This window comes from Macaca thibetana, chromosome 13 (genome assembly GCF_024542745.1).
Source record: "Macaca thibetana thibetana isolate TM-01 chromosome 13, ASM2454274v1, whole genome shotgun sequence".
NCBI classification, from domain to species: Eukaryota; Metazoa; Chordata; class Mammalia; order Primates; family Cercopithecidae; genus Macaca; species Macaca thibetana.
In genome coordinates this window covers 21,480,043-21,493,586 of record NC_065590.1, presented here as the reverse complement: position 1 = coordinate 21,493,586, position 13,544 = coordinate 21,480,043, and the positions used below count along the sequence as shown (strand labels likewise).

The 13,544-nt window shown below is 43.5% G+C and overlaps 1 protein-coding gene and 1 non-coding gene across 3 annotated transcripts in view; both read left to right on the top strand.

Moving 5' to 3' along the window:
- The window catches only part of TCF7L1 (transcription factor 7 like 1), a 180,724-nt gene that overhangs the window by 68,220 nt on the left and 98,960 nt on the right, over positions 1-13,544 (top strand). The gene's annotated exons all lie outside the window — the stretch shown is intronic.
- Positions 4,507-4,610, top strand: LOC126934501 (U6 spliceosomal RNA). Its single transcript, XR_007718971.1, has one exon. It is a non-coding gene; the product is annotated as a U6 spliceosomal RNA (small nuclear RNA).

Genomic DNA, 13,544 nt, shown 5'->3' with positions numbered 1-13,544 from the left:
ATTAACAACTTATTTTGTAAGCTATATGTATTATATACTGTATTCTTACAATAAAGTAAGCTAAAGAAAAGGAAATGTTATTATGAAAACCATAAGGAAGAGAAAATACTGTATTAATACCGTAAATTCACGTTGTCTGTCTACAAGACGAATTGTCTATCTGAAATGACAGGCAACCACACAGCCGCAGACCTCAATTTCTGGTACACATCAAGCAATTCAACTTTTTCCTGTAATGTCATGACCCTTCTCTTTCCTTGGGAGCACTTTCAGCATCACTAGTGGCACTTCATATGGGGTGCATGGTATTATTCAGGGTTTACAGTATTGCACTAAACACGATGAAAACTACATGAGAACCGCAAGAGATCACTTTTTACTGGAATAAGCAGTTTACTGGAGAGATGAACTGCTCACATAGAGATCACTAGCATCTAGCTGTTGGATACCTGTGACACTTGAGTTCACAGCAGTAGCAACAGGAGGTGGCTATGAAATTATTACAGTAGTGGCCAGGTGCGGTAGTTCACGCCTGTAATCCTAGTACTTTGGGAGGCCAAGACAGGTGCATTACCTGAGGTTGGGAGTTCAAGACCAGCCTGGCCAACATGGTGACACCCTGTCTCTACTAAAAAATACAAAAAATTAGCTGGTGCAGTGGTGCGTGCCTGTAATTCCAGCTACTCAGGAGGCTGAGGCACAAGAATTCACTTGAACCCAGGAGGCGGAGGTTGCAGTGAGCAGAGATCACACCACTGCACTCTAGCCTGGGCTACAGAGTAAGACTTCGTCTCAAAAAAAAAAAAAAAAAAGGCAAAAACAAAAAAATTATTACAGTCATACAGTATGTACTGTATTTAATTTTATGCAGTGATTATTTAATATTGCATCTTTGTTTACATTTCTCTTGACTATAAATGGTGCCATGTACAGTCTGTGCAAAAGTTTTGATAAATTTTAATGTTTTATAATAGATTTATGGTAGTAAATGATAAAATAGACTAGTATGTACATATATTTTATGCATTCATGACATGTCTTTTTCCTTTTTTTTTTTTTTTTTTTTTTTTTTGAGACGGAGTCTCACTCTGTCACCCAGGCTGGAGTGCAGTGGCCGGATCTCAGCTCACTGCAAGCTCCGCCTCCCGGGTTCACGCCATTCTCCTGCCTCAGCCTCCCGAGTAGCTGGGACTACAGGCGCCCGCCACCTCGCCCGGCTAGTTTTTTGTATTTTTTAGTAGAGACGGGGTTTCACCATGTTAACCAGGATGGTCTCGATCTCCCGACCTCGTGATCCGCCCGTCTCGGCCTCCCAAAGTGCTAGGATTACAGGCTTGAGCCACCGCGCCCGGCCGACATGTCTTTTTCTTAATTTTTTCAGCATTTCTAGGCTACATAGTTTACAAGTTTTTCCAAATTGTCACAAATCTCCAAAAAATGTTCCAACATATTTATTGAAATAAATTCACATATAAGTGGATCTACAAAGTTCAAACCTGTGTTGTTCAAGGGTCAACTGTATATCTAGGAGTGGAATTGCTGGGTTGCACGGTCACTTTATGTTTAACCATTTGAGGAGCTGCCAGCCTGTTTTCCAAAATGGCTACACCGTTTTACATTGCCACCAGCAGTGTATGAGGGTTCCGGTTTCTCTGCATCCTCATCAACACTCGGCATTATTTTCTGTCCTTTTGACCATAGCTATCCTAATGGATGTGAAGTGGTATGTCGTTGTGGTTTGGTTTACCTTTTCCTGATGCCTTATGATATTGGGTACCCTTTAATGTATTTATAGGCCATTGTTAAGTCTTTTCTAGATAAATGTCTATTCATGTCTTTTGACATTTTATTTATTTATTTATTTATTTATTTTATTTTATTTTTTTTGAGATGGAGTCTTACTCTGTCACCCAGGCTGAAATGCCGTGGTGTGATCTCTGCTCACTGTAACTTCCACCTCCCAAATTCAAGTGATTCTCCTGCTTTAGCCTCCTGAGTAGCTGGGACTACAGGCACATGCCACCACGCCCGGTTAATGTTTTGTATTTTTAGTAGAGACGGGGTTTCACCATGTTGGCCAGGCTGGTCTCTAATCCTGACCTCAAGTGATCCTCCCGCTTTGGTCCCCCAAAGTGCTGTGCTGGGATTACAGGCATGAGCCACCATGCCCGGGCTCTTTTGACCTTTTAAAATTGAGTTATTTATTTTTTATTGTTGAGTTGCAAGAGCTCTTTCTTTATATATTCTGGGTACTAGATCCTTATTAAATACATTATTTGCAGATACTGTCTCTAATTCTGTGGATTGTCTTTTCACTTTCTTCATAGTATTCTTTGAAGCACAAAAGTTTTTAATTTTGATGAAGTCTAATTTAGCTATATTTTCTGTTATCATTTGTGCCTTAGGTGTCATATCTAAGCAACCACTGCCTAATCCTGGGTCATAAAAAATATGTCTTTAATTTCTTCTAAGAGATTTATAATTTCAGCTCTTAGAGGTCTTTGATCAATTTTGAGTTAATTTTTACATACAGTGTTAGGTAGATTTTATCACCCCGAAAAGGTAGGAGTCCTGCTTCATTCTGTGCGAGATAACTTGATCATACTAGAATATTGGAGCAGGCCATGGGGCTTGGGAGCTCCAGTCCCTTATTGTAATGGTGAGGCATGTTAGGTGCTGTGAGGTTCAATTGAGAGATAAACACTGACTCTAAGGGCCTATTTGAACCTAAAGTACCTCCTAACTCTTATGAAAGGTTAAAGTGTGTTCTCCATGGTTTCTATGTTCAGTCAATTTTAATAGCATTTCTAACATTGGGAAGCTAGAACTGATTTCTGAGGTATTATGTGTATCTTAACACCAGATTAATGAACATGACCAGAACATTGCATGACTCTATCACAGGTGAGCTGCCAACTCACTGTCATATTTTTAAAAATCTTAATTCTTTGGTAGATAACCAAGATTAGTTGAAATGCAAGTTCGGATTATGGATACATCAGACTCAGCTAAATGGAAAATGTATACCATAGAAGAAAATAAATTCCAGCCAGGCATGGTAGCTCACGCCCGTAATTCCAGCACTTTGGGAGGCCAAGGTGGAAGGATCACTTGAGGCCAGGAGTTCAAGACCAGCCTGAGCAACATAGCAAGACCCTGTCTCTACAAAAAAATTTAAAAATTAGCCAGGCATGGTGGTATGTGCCTGTAGTCACAGCTACTCAGGAGGCTGAAGTGGGAGGATCACTTGAGCCCAGGAGGTCGAGGCTGCAATGAGCCATGTTCACACCACTGCACTCCAGCCTGGGTGACTGAGACCCTGTCTCAAAAAAAGAAAAAAAAAAAAAAAACACAAAGAAGAAAGAAAAGGAAGGGAAGAAGGGAAGAAAGTAAGTTCTAAATAGATTAAAAAGAAGTTTTAAAAAATTAAAAGATACCTTTAAGAGTTTTGAAAACGATGTTGAAGCATCCTTTATTATAAAAGCCACCGCAAGTGATAATGATGTGATAATAGACCAAAAGAACGCAAGGGAAATCTTCTAAACAGACTCAAACTATACAGGGAGGGGCAGTTTGGAAGGGGAGTTAGATCCCTACCTCATGCCACACTCAAAATATATCAAATGAATGAAAGATTTATTTCATTATTCTTTTTACATTTAATAAAGAGGTGCTTGCTAATGGAAGTAAAAAATTCAAATAGTACAAGTAAAATGAAATTCTTCCTTGACTTTCTTTTCCCCTCTCTGCCTAGCTCCACTGTACTCTCACTGCTATTTGGTGTGTGTTCTTCCTGGCTGATTTGAATATATACATATACAACTACTATGTATTATTTTGTGTATTTTTTAACACAAAGAAGATTCTGTTCTTTCTATTTGGTAACTTGCTTTTCCCCCCACTTAATAGGGTATCTCAGAGACCTTTCCAGATCAGTACATATGGGCTTACCTCATTCTAATTAGCCACTGTGTTGTATTCCATAGTAGAGATGTACCTTGTAAGCATTCCCATATTGGTAGACATGTTAAGAAAAAAAGAACATACTTGAACACACCTTTGTATGCCCAAACTAGTCTTTCTCCAGTATAGATTCCTAGTAGCAGATTTACTGGGTCTGATGGTATGTGTGCATTTCATTTTATTGTATTTTTTAGAGGCAGGGTCTTACCTTGTTGCCCAGGCTGGACTTGAACTCCTGGGCTTAAGCAAACCTCCCACTTCAGCCTCCCAAGTAGTTGGAACTGTAGGCACATGTACCATGCCCAGCTAGCATTTTAAATTTTAATAAATTCTGCCAAAATATCATCCAAAAAAAGGCTTGGTGAAATTACAATTTTATGAATAGTATGGGAGTGATACCCTTGCCAACTTTTTAAAAATTTAACTTAATCCAATGGGCATAAATTATACTTCATTTAAAATTTTTTTTAATAAGCAGAGAAAAAACTTGTAGAAGGTATTATTTAGTTTTTTTTCTTTAGTCTATACACAGAAAACTGCCTGGGGCTCTCTTTGACAGCACATATACTAAAATTGGAACAGTACAGAGATTAGCATGGCACCTGTGCAAGAATGATGCACAAATTTGTGAAGCATTTCATATTTTAAACAACGTACTTAGAGATAGAAAAGAGAAAATTACCTAGAAGTGGAATGAGATTAGGAGAATTAGGAGGATTAGTTAGAATTTTTTCTAGTTAGAATTTTTATTTTCTAAATTGAAATTCTAGTTTCAAGTTGTTTTAAAATAATACAGTTTTAATTTCAAGCTGTTTTAAAGTAATAAATGTATATTGCTTTTGGAACTTGAAAAAGAATAAAGATTTTTTTTTTTTTTTTTTTTTTTTTTTGTTGAGACGGAGTCTCGCTCTGTCGCCCGGGCTGGAGTGCAGTGGCCGGATCTCAGCTCACTGCAAGCTCCGCCTCCCGGGTTTACGCCATTCTCCTGCCTCAGCCTCCCGTGTAGCTGGGACTACAGGCGCCCGCCACCTCGCCCGGCTAATTTTTTGTATTTTTTTTAGTAGAGACGGGGTTTCACCGTGTTAGCCAGGATGGTCTCGATCTCCTGACCTCGTGATCCGCCCGTCTCGGCCTCCCAAAGTGCTAGGATTACAGGTTTGAGCCACCGCACCCGGCCATAAAGATATTTTTAAAAGAAAAATAAAGCCCTCTTGCAACATAATTTGTGTTGCATTTTCTCTCAGTGCTGAGCAGGCCTAGAGTTGAAGGTGGCAGGTGAACTGTATATTAAAAGCCTTTGTCTTCCAGCAGTAGCAATACTGTACTTCTGTATGGCCAATTGTCAACAAAAGCCTGAGCATTTTGTGTCTTGAAACGATGGACTCATGTGCAGATAGATAGTTGTGTGCATCTGCACTCCCGGCCTGTTCATAGAAGACTTCCAGGGCAGCAAGCAGAAATGCTCGTCAGCCCACATTCTTATTTATTTATTTATTTATTTATTATTATTTTTAATACAGAGTCTCACTCTATTACCCAGGCTGGAGTGCAGTGGTGCAATCTTGGTTCGCTGCAGCCTCCACCTCCCGGGTTCAAGCTGTCCTCCCGCCTCAGCCTCCCAAATAGCTGGGATTACAAGCCTGCTAATTTTTGGATTTTTTTTAGTAGAGTAGGGGTTTCACCACGTAGGCCAGGCTTGTCTCGAACTTCTGACCTCAAGTGATCTACCTGCCTTGGCCTCCCAGAGTGTTGGGAGGCGTGAGCCATTGCACCCGGCCTCCACATTCTTGATTCTAGTTGCTCAAGCAGTTTTCTCCACTCCTGTGCTTCTTTAAAGCAGTGGACATGATGTAAAAATTGAATGTTACCACTTTAGTTGGATCCTGAAGATGGGTAATTCATTGATAAGGACTATCATCCACTTGGATGCTTTCTTCAGAGTCCTGTCACCAAGAACGGATTGGCAGTCCACTCTGTAATTCACAGCATGCCTTTATTACTGACGAAGTTCCAAGTGAAGGGAACTGTTAACTGGGACTATTAACTCCCTCTTGTTGGGCTCCTGTACCCTGTCTGCAGGGGCTAGGGCCAATAGCCATGATGAGAAATGAGCACACGTGGCTCAAGAACAGAGCCTGTGATTTGCCCATTGGTACTGAGTCCGCTTTGATGGGAAGTCAGTGGCAATTCTTCCACCTACACATCACTGACCTTGCCTTGTTGTTGGCCATCTTGTGTGTTGGCTCTTGACCAGAGAGGCTCTGCAGTCACTATTTGGGGCTGTTTGACCGCAAAGTATGTCAATGGGTTAGTGGTTTTATGCCAAGGTAAGATTCTGATAGAAGGCAGTTAAGGTGGTAGTGTAAAAGCGAGGAACAATCATGGTTCTTCTTGAATACAAAACAGTGTTCTCTGCCACTAATTGATTGACTGCGAAGTCCCAGCCTCCAGGATGGGTACTCTTTGTAAGTCATGATTTCATTTAATTTTCCAAAAAGTCCATCCCACGACCTGTAGTCTCACAGCTAGCATGTGACCAACACTGTATTGAGAGTGGGGTTTATGCTAATCCAGACTCAGCAAAATCTTGACTAACTGGGACCCTTTCATCTCATCCAACATATTTTAGGGGTCTCCTATGGGCCAGGCACTGGTCCTGGTGCTGGAAGTCCAGAGATAATGCCTCCCTTCAAAGAGTTTCTAGTTCAATAAAGACAGCCTCATTTAATCAAAAGTGTTGCACGTACTATACTTTTAGGAGAAAATTAATCACAGGAAACAAACATCTTAGGAGATATTTTACTCTAGGGAAAAAAGATAATCCAGTCTTTTAAGGATTTGTTTTTAGGATGATACACATTAAATCATTCTCCTGAATGTGAATGTTGACACCACTCTCTGGTCAGAAATGTCATTCAGAACAACAGTGTGAAGGGACTTTCATGGTATTCTGTTGCCCAAAGTGTTTCAGCTATGTTTACTCCTCATACCAAGATTTTTCTCAGACACTCAAGAAGCATCTTCACATCTTCATTGATGCAGAACAAATAGGAATTTAAACCCACATTTTCATAGTTGATTTTAGTACTCTTTTATAATCAGTGTAGGAGCAAACATTTTAAGTTTGTTCATCCCTTCTATAAATCTTGTAAATAAAGTTGATACTTGCATGTCACTGATGAATTCACTTCCAAGTTACCACCTGCGACCTACCATGCACACAGAGCAGTGGTTGCTGGCAGGTGTGGTCTGACCCTTCTTGTCTTTCACACCACTTTGTCCCTTGTCACAACCAGCAAGCTCCGCCCACTGCACCTGCCCGCATCCTGTGTGCTCTGCACATCCCTGATTCCCTAATTGTACACAGGTTCCTCCTTTTTTCTTTCTCATGGCACCCTTGGGCACTTATCCGAAACATAGCTTTGTATTTTTTTGTACACACAGCTGCCTGCTAGCTGTCCCTCCAAGAGCAAATACTGTGTCTGTTCTCTTCACCCATGTATAAAATGGTCATCATGGTGCCTCACTCATCATTAGTTTTTACTAAAGGGTGGGTAGATGGAACGTGAAAGGGTAGGTGGGTGGCTGGATGGACAGATGGAATAGTTCTTTCACCAAATAGAGATGGCCCCTAACTTATGATGGTTTGACTGAACAATTTTTTGATTTTACGATAGTCCTGAGGTAAAACACATTCAGTAGAAACCATACTTCAGTGCCATATTCAACAGATTACATGAGATATTCAACATTATTATTAAAAAGGCTTTGTGTTAGGCGTTTTTGCCCAACTGTAGGCTAATGTAAGTATTCTGAGCACGAGTAAGGTAGGCTAGGCTAAGCAATGATGTCTGGTAGGTTAGTTCTATTAAATGCATTTTTATTTTTAGACAGAGTCTTTCTCTGTCGCCCAGGCTGGAGTGCAGTGGTGCCATCTTGGCTCACTGCAAACTCCGTCTGCCGGGTTCACGCCATTCTTCTGCTTCAGCCTCCTGAGTAGCTGAGACTACAGGCACTCGCCACCATGTCTAGCTAATTTTTTGTATTTTTAGTAGAGATGGGGTTTCATCATCTTAGCCAGGATGGTCTCCATCTGACTTCATGATCCGCCCGCCTCGGCCTCCCAAAGTGTTGGGATTACAGGTGTGAGCCACCATGCCTGGCCTATTAAATGCATTTTTGACTTAGTATATTTTCAACCTACAATGGGTTTATCAGGATGTAACCCCATTGTAAGTGGAGGAACATCTGTACTTGAGTATGGGGTACTTTCTAGTACTGGCCTGTTGCAGTGAATCAGATGTCACCTCTCAAGTCACCTTCCGGCAGGGGGGAGAGATATATGTGTACAGCGTGTCAGGTGGGGATGGGCACCACGAGCAAATAGAGCAAGTAAAGCAGAGTAAGGCAGGTAGAGAGAAGAGGTGGGGATATTGTTGTGCATGTGTGTCAGGAAGGGCCTCATGGAGAAGGTGATATTTGAGCAGAGACCCGAAAGAAGTGAAGGGATGAGCCATATCTGATTCATGGCTAAATTCTCACTGTTCCGTGTTTTCAGAGTGAATTCTATCCGTGTGTCTATCTTGTCTCACGGTGCAGTTTTAGTTTTTGCCACACATCTAAAACTAAATACACCAGGTTTAGTGGAGGAGGGTCCCTGGGAGGATGGGAATGGGAGCTGCCTCTTTTTGTGGAAGGGACAATTCCAGAGTGGGAAAAAGATATTTATGGGCCACATTTTTTATATCTCCAATTTACTTTTTATTGTCTTGAGGAAGTAATAGATCTTTGAAAATGTACATTTTTTTAACTTCTCTTCAGAGACAATATGAAATTAATAAGAACAAGATTACTTTACAAAACATTCTGGGCTTGGCAGGTTCAGCCTCATTTATATGTCATTGATTTCTTTACATTTTTCTCTGCATCTGTTGTAGGATTTTACAGGAGTCATAGAATAATGGGGTCAAATATTTCTCTTAATCTGAAAGGCGCCACATGAAAACAGGGTGGTCTGGTTGTAAGCGTTTCCTCCAAGTAGGACAGACGAATGTTACATATCCAATTCAGGTAGCAGGCAGGCTGTTTCCGATTGCCAGGAAGGCCCTTAGAACAAGCTGGCCTTCGTAAGTTAGGCTAGAGAGCGAATGAGGCAGTATATCTCTAAGCAGTAGCCCAAAGAGGAAAGTGATTGCTGTCTCCAATGGAGGAATCACAAAGGTGTGGAGGCCTGAGTGATATGTTCGCCTTCCTTTGCCTGCAACTGTGGACACAGTTATATGTGAGGCAGTGGCACTTGTCCTATTCGGGTACATGCATGAGATGGAAAGGCTTAGCTGATCATTCTGTAGCCCTTTCCAAACTGGGTGTTTCAGTGGCAGTGCCAGTACTTGCTGGGAATCCTGCTGCTTTTCCTGTGGGCTGCCCATTGCTTATGCTCTGAAAAGGCAGTTTGAAACCTCAGCGTCCTAAGGAGCATCTTGGGTGAGAAGAGATTGGGAAACTACACAGAAGATGCTCAGAAACTTCAAACCTGGAAAATGCCAGGGCGGTAATTCTCAGAGTGTGGTCCCCAGACTCCTGATTCAGAATCATCACAGGTGCTTGTCGAAATGCGGACTCCTGGGCCCGTTCCAAGGCACAGAAGGTGCAGCATTGGAATTGAGGGGCTGTCTCCCAGGGCTGACACGCACATACATGCAGGCAATGGGGAGCGACATCTTTGCATAGAAACCCACTGAGGCAGCTGTTGCATTTCCTGATTATGAGGTGATTTATTTCCTCTAAAAATGTGTCCTATCACCCCTTCCCAGGGAGTCTAATTTAGCAGATCTGGGGTGGTTCCAGACAGGGAAATCAGATAGAATATTAATGAATTAGGAAACTGTTTTCATTTTTTAGCAGGGAGATCTATTTGAGACATGGGTGTCTCTTGGTAAAATATAAGGCAATTGGATCTCCATATTCTTAGAATCTTGGCAAAGAGAAGGATTCAAAGGGCCCCACTTAGGTTGTGCCCATGGGGAACTGGATATAGTCTTCACAGGTCAGTGCTGATTCAGCAGTATTTCTTGAGCCCCAGCTCTGGGTGAGGCCCCATGGGGAACACTTCCAGCCATGCTACCATTAACTGGCTCCTTGTAGTAACCCAGCTGTGCATTTCCCCTTGCCTGCTCTGAGAGGCCTCGCTCCTGCCTGGCCCCTTCCCCACACTCATGGGCATCCGCATCTCCATTCTGCCTTCTGCCCTGCTGGGGAGGCTGAGGGCCCAGCACAGTTATGGCCCCTGGCTGGAGCCCTGTAGTTTCTCCCCTCGGCAGGCATCTCCACTAGAGCCATGGGGTTGGTGCTAGGTAGACAAGTGTGAAGGGCTAGGAGAGGGGGACAGGGGTTTTGCATTGGCACAGTAGCCAAGACGACAAAGGTTGGAAAAGAAAAGGTAAAACTATCACAGTTTGCAAATGTCTACCTGGAAAACCCAAGAGAGTCAAGTGAAAACCCATCATAGCCAAGACTCGTCCAGGGGAGGAAGAGGTTTCACCAGGCTGTTGAAGGGAAGTTTCAGAAAATAGTGTGGAGGGAGAGCTGGGTTCATCCAAGTTGTTCCCAGCCCTTTGTCCTTGTCTGTTAGGACCTCTTTCTTCCATGGGGAGTGGCAAAGGAGTGGCGACTTAGTGTTCTAAATAATAACACGGTCATTTCCAGAGTACTTGCCATGTGCCTGGCATCGTTCTAAACATGTGTATCAACTAGTTTAATCCTCACAACAGCCCTGTGAGGTGGCGATTTCGGTCAGCATCACCTCATTACCTCCACATACAGGGAGGGAAAATGAAGTATGGAGAATTGAGGCAACCTGCCCAAGGGTCACATAGCTAACAGGCGGCAGAGCCCAGGAACCTGCATGAGGCACCACCCACACTGCACTGCCTCCTGTCACACAGCAGGATGGGTCTGTCTCCCAGAGGCACCTTGACTTCTGCACTCATAAAACAGGCCACACAGTAGGGATTCAGTACACATTGTTGAATAGCTTTCATCTCTAGGGCAGTTTTCTGTCTTCAAGGCAAACAGTGGCCTGAGAGCTGTGAGAATTTAGGTATCCAGGGATCCAACTGCTTTCTTATTTACTGAGAGATAGGCATGTCTCTGGTGAGATCCTGCCAAACATAAACTCCTCCTTATTAATAAATTTAGGAATTGTCTGGAACCACCAACATGGAGACTATCAACAATATTTACATCAGTTCTCTGAGCTGAAAGGTGTGTGCACAGCACTGCCCCTGATGTCTGTGACTTTCAGTCAGAGACTTAACTTCTCTGATCTTCAGATCTTCACTGGTTTAAAAAGAAAGAGCTGGGTCAGTATGACCAACCTCAACAGGTCATTATGAGGATTAAATGAGACAACACATGGGAAGGGTGTCATCCAGTGCTGGCTCGTAGTGGGGTCTCCATGAAGGTAAGTCTCTCCCTGTGCCTCCCAGGACGGCCAACAGCTATGTGGGATTTCACAAAACATTGATGCATTATAGGACCTGCTCCCTGCTCTCACCTAGCTTATAATTTAGGCAAGAAGAGTTTCTGAAACCACAGACATAGAAATCATAATTCCAGGCCACAGCAGGGGAGACCCCACATGGCAGTGCCTGGTCTGGTCTTTCGAGCAGGCATGACCTGTGCCCATGGGCCCAAATCCCTTGTAGCTATGATTTGGGGCAGGAACAGTGATTTTACAAAGTTAAAAAAAAAAGTCATGTAAAAATCCAGACTTTCAGCCAGGCATGGTGGCTCATGCCTGTAATCCCAGCATTTTGGGAGGCCGAGGTGGGTGGGTCACCTGAGGTCAGGAGTTCAAGACCAGCCTGGCCAACATGATGAAACCCTGTGTCTAGTAAAAATACAAAAATCAGCTGGGTGTGGTGGTATGCGCCTGTAATCCCAGCAACTTGGGATGCTGAGGCGGGACAATCACTTGAACTTAGGAGGCAGATGTTGCAGTGAGTTTAGATCACGCCATTGCACTGTAGCCTGGGCGACAGAGCAAGACTTCATCTTAAAAAAAAAAAAAAAAAAAAAAAATCCAGACTTCTAGCCTGTGTTGAAAAATCAGGCGTTATGGCAAGAATGGGCTCAAATTCCTGCATGGTAACAGTCAGCAGCCCCCACATGGGCTGTTGCCACCCCTCCTGCAGAGCTCTGTGGTGTGTCTGGGCTAAGAGTGGGGCTAGGTTCAAACCCTGGACCCACCACTTACCAGGTGGCATGACCTCAAGCAGGTTACCTGACCTCTTCTGTGCGTCTGGGCAGTGGCAGTACCTATGTCCTGATCTTGTTGTGGGGATTTGCTGAGCTTCGGTCTGTGTAAAAGGCCAGAAGCACCTGATAATCATTATTGTGGCTGCTGTTATTATCTTGACTCCTCTCTGCCCAACCCTGGGAAGCATTCATGTGCTTGCTCTGTGGGTTGGAAGAAGGAAAGCTCATCGCAGCCTGGGGATTGATGGATTTTTTAGAGGAGCTGTCTTTTGAATTGGGCCTGAACTGCCTGAGGGAAGAGCCATGCTAGGCAGGGGGACAGCAAAAGTAAAAGCGCAGAGGTGGAAAGTGTGCACCATGTCAAGTGGCTGTCAGCAGAGTCCTTTTATGACTGTTAAGGGGTTTTCTTTTGTTTCTGTGTGAGTTGCAGATGGGTTTGGGCCTTGGTGCATGTCAGTGTCTTGGACCCCTGAGGAAGGATGTCATCACCCCCAGGTTGGGCATGCACAGTCTTCTTCAGGACAGCGAGATTAACCCGCTCAGCAGGCTGTGGGCAGGGTCATTGTGGGGTCCAGACAGAGACGTGGGGAGGGTCAGAGGACCCTTCTGTGTCATTACAGGAGTGGGAAGTGGAATGGCCCCAAGATGTCCCCTGGGACTCGACCATGACAAAACCTTGTCCCTCAGCAGAAGAGAATCTAGAAAATCTATCTGGCGGAGTCCTGGAAGTGGGTGAGGTGTGGGGTGGTGTAAGAAGGGGTTGTGCAAGACTGGACTGGTGACCCAAGGGAGGCCCAGAAGACGCCTTGAAGGGGAGCACAAAGATGGGGAGGAGAAGCCTCCAGTTTCCCTGTGGCTGGAGCAGGGGAGGGTTTGGGGGCCAGGTGCATGAATGGACCCCAGCTCCTTTTTGGGTGGGAGCAGCCATGACAAGGGACTGTATTAAACTTCGAAATGCAGAACTCTAGAGCAGCCTGTGTCTATGCTGATTTTAAGTTCTGAATTTTCTGGTGGTCCTTATTATAGGTAATGAGACATATTCCCCACAAATCAGTAATATCCTATAATTCTACAGTTTCCACATCCCAATGACACCTCTCTGATTGTCTCACACTTAGAAGTAATACCCAAAAATAGCCTTTGAGGAGTCCCATGCCCTGGGGTTTTATTTGGAAGGTAAGGTCACTGTATTTATGTATCAGCCACAAATACTTGAATGAGAATGAAAATTCCTAAGGATTTGCCATTTCCGGCTGATGGCACTAGATCCCTTGGAAATGTCCCATGTCATAATATGCCAACACATTTAGAATTTTCAACAG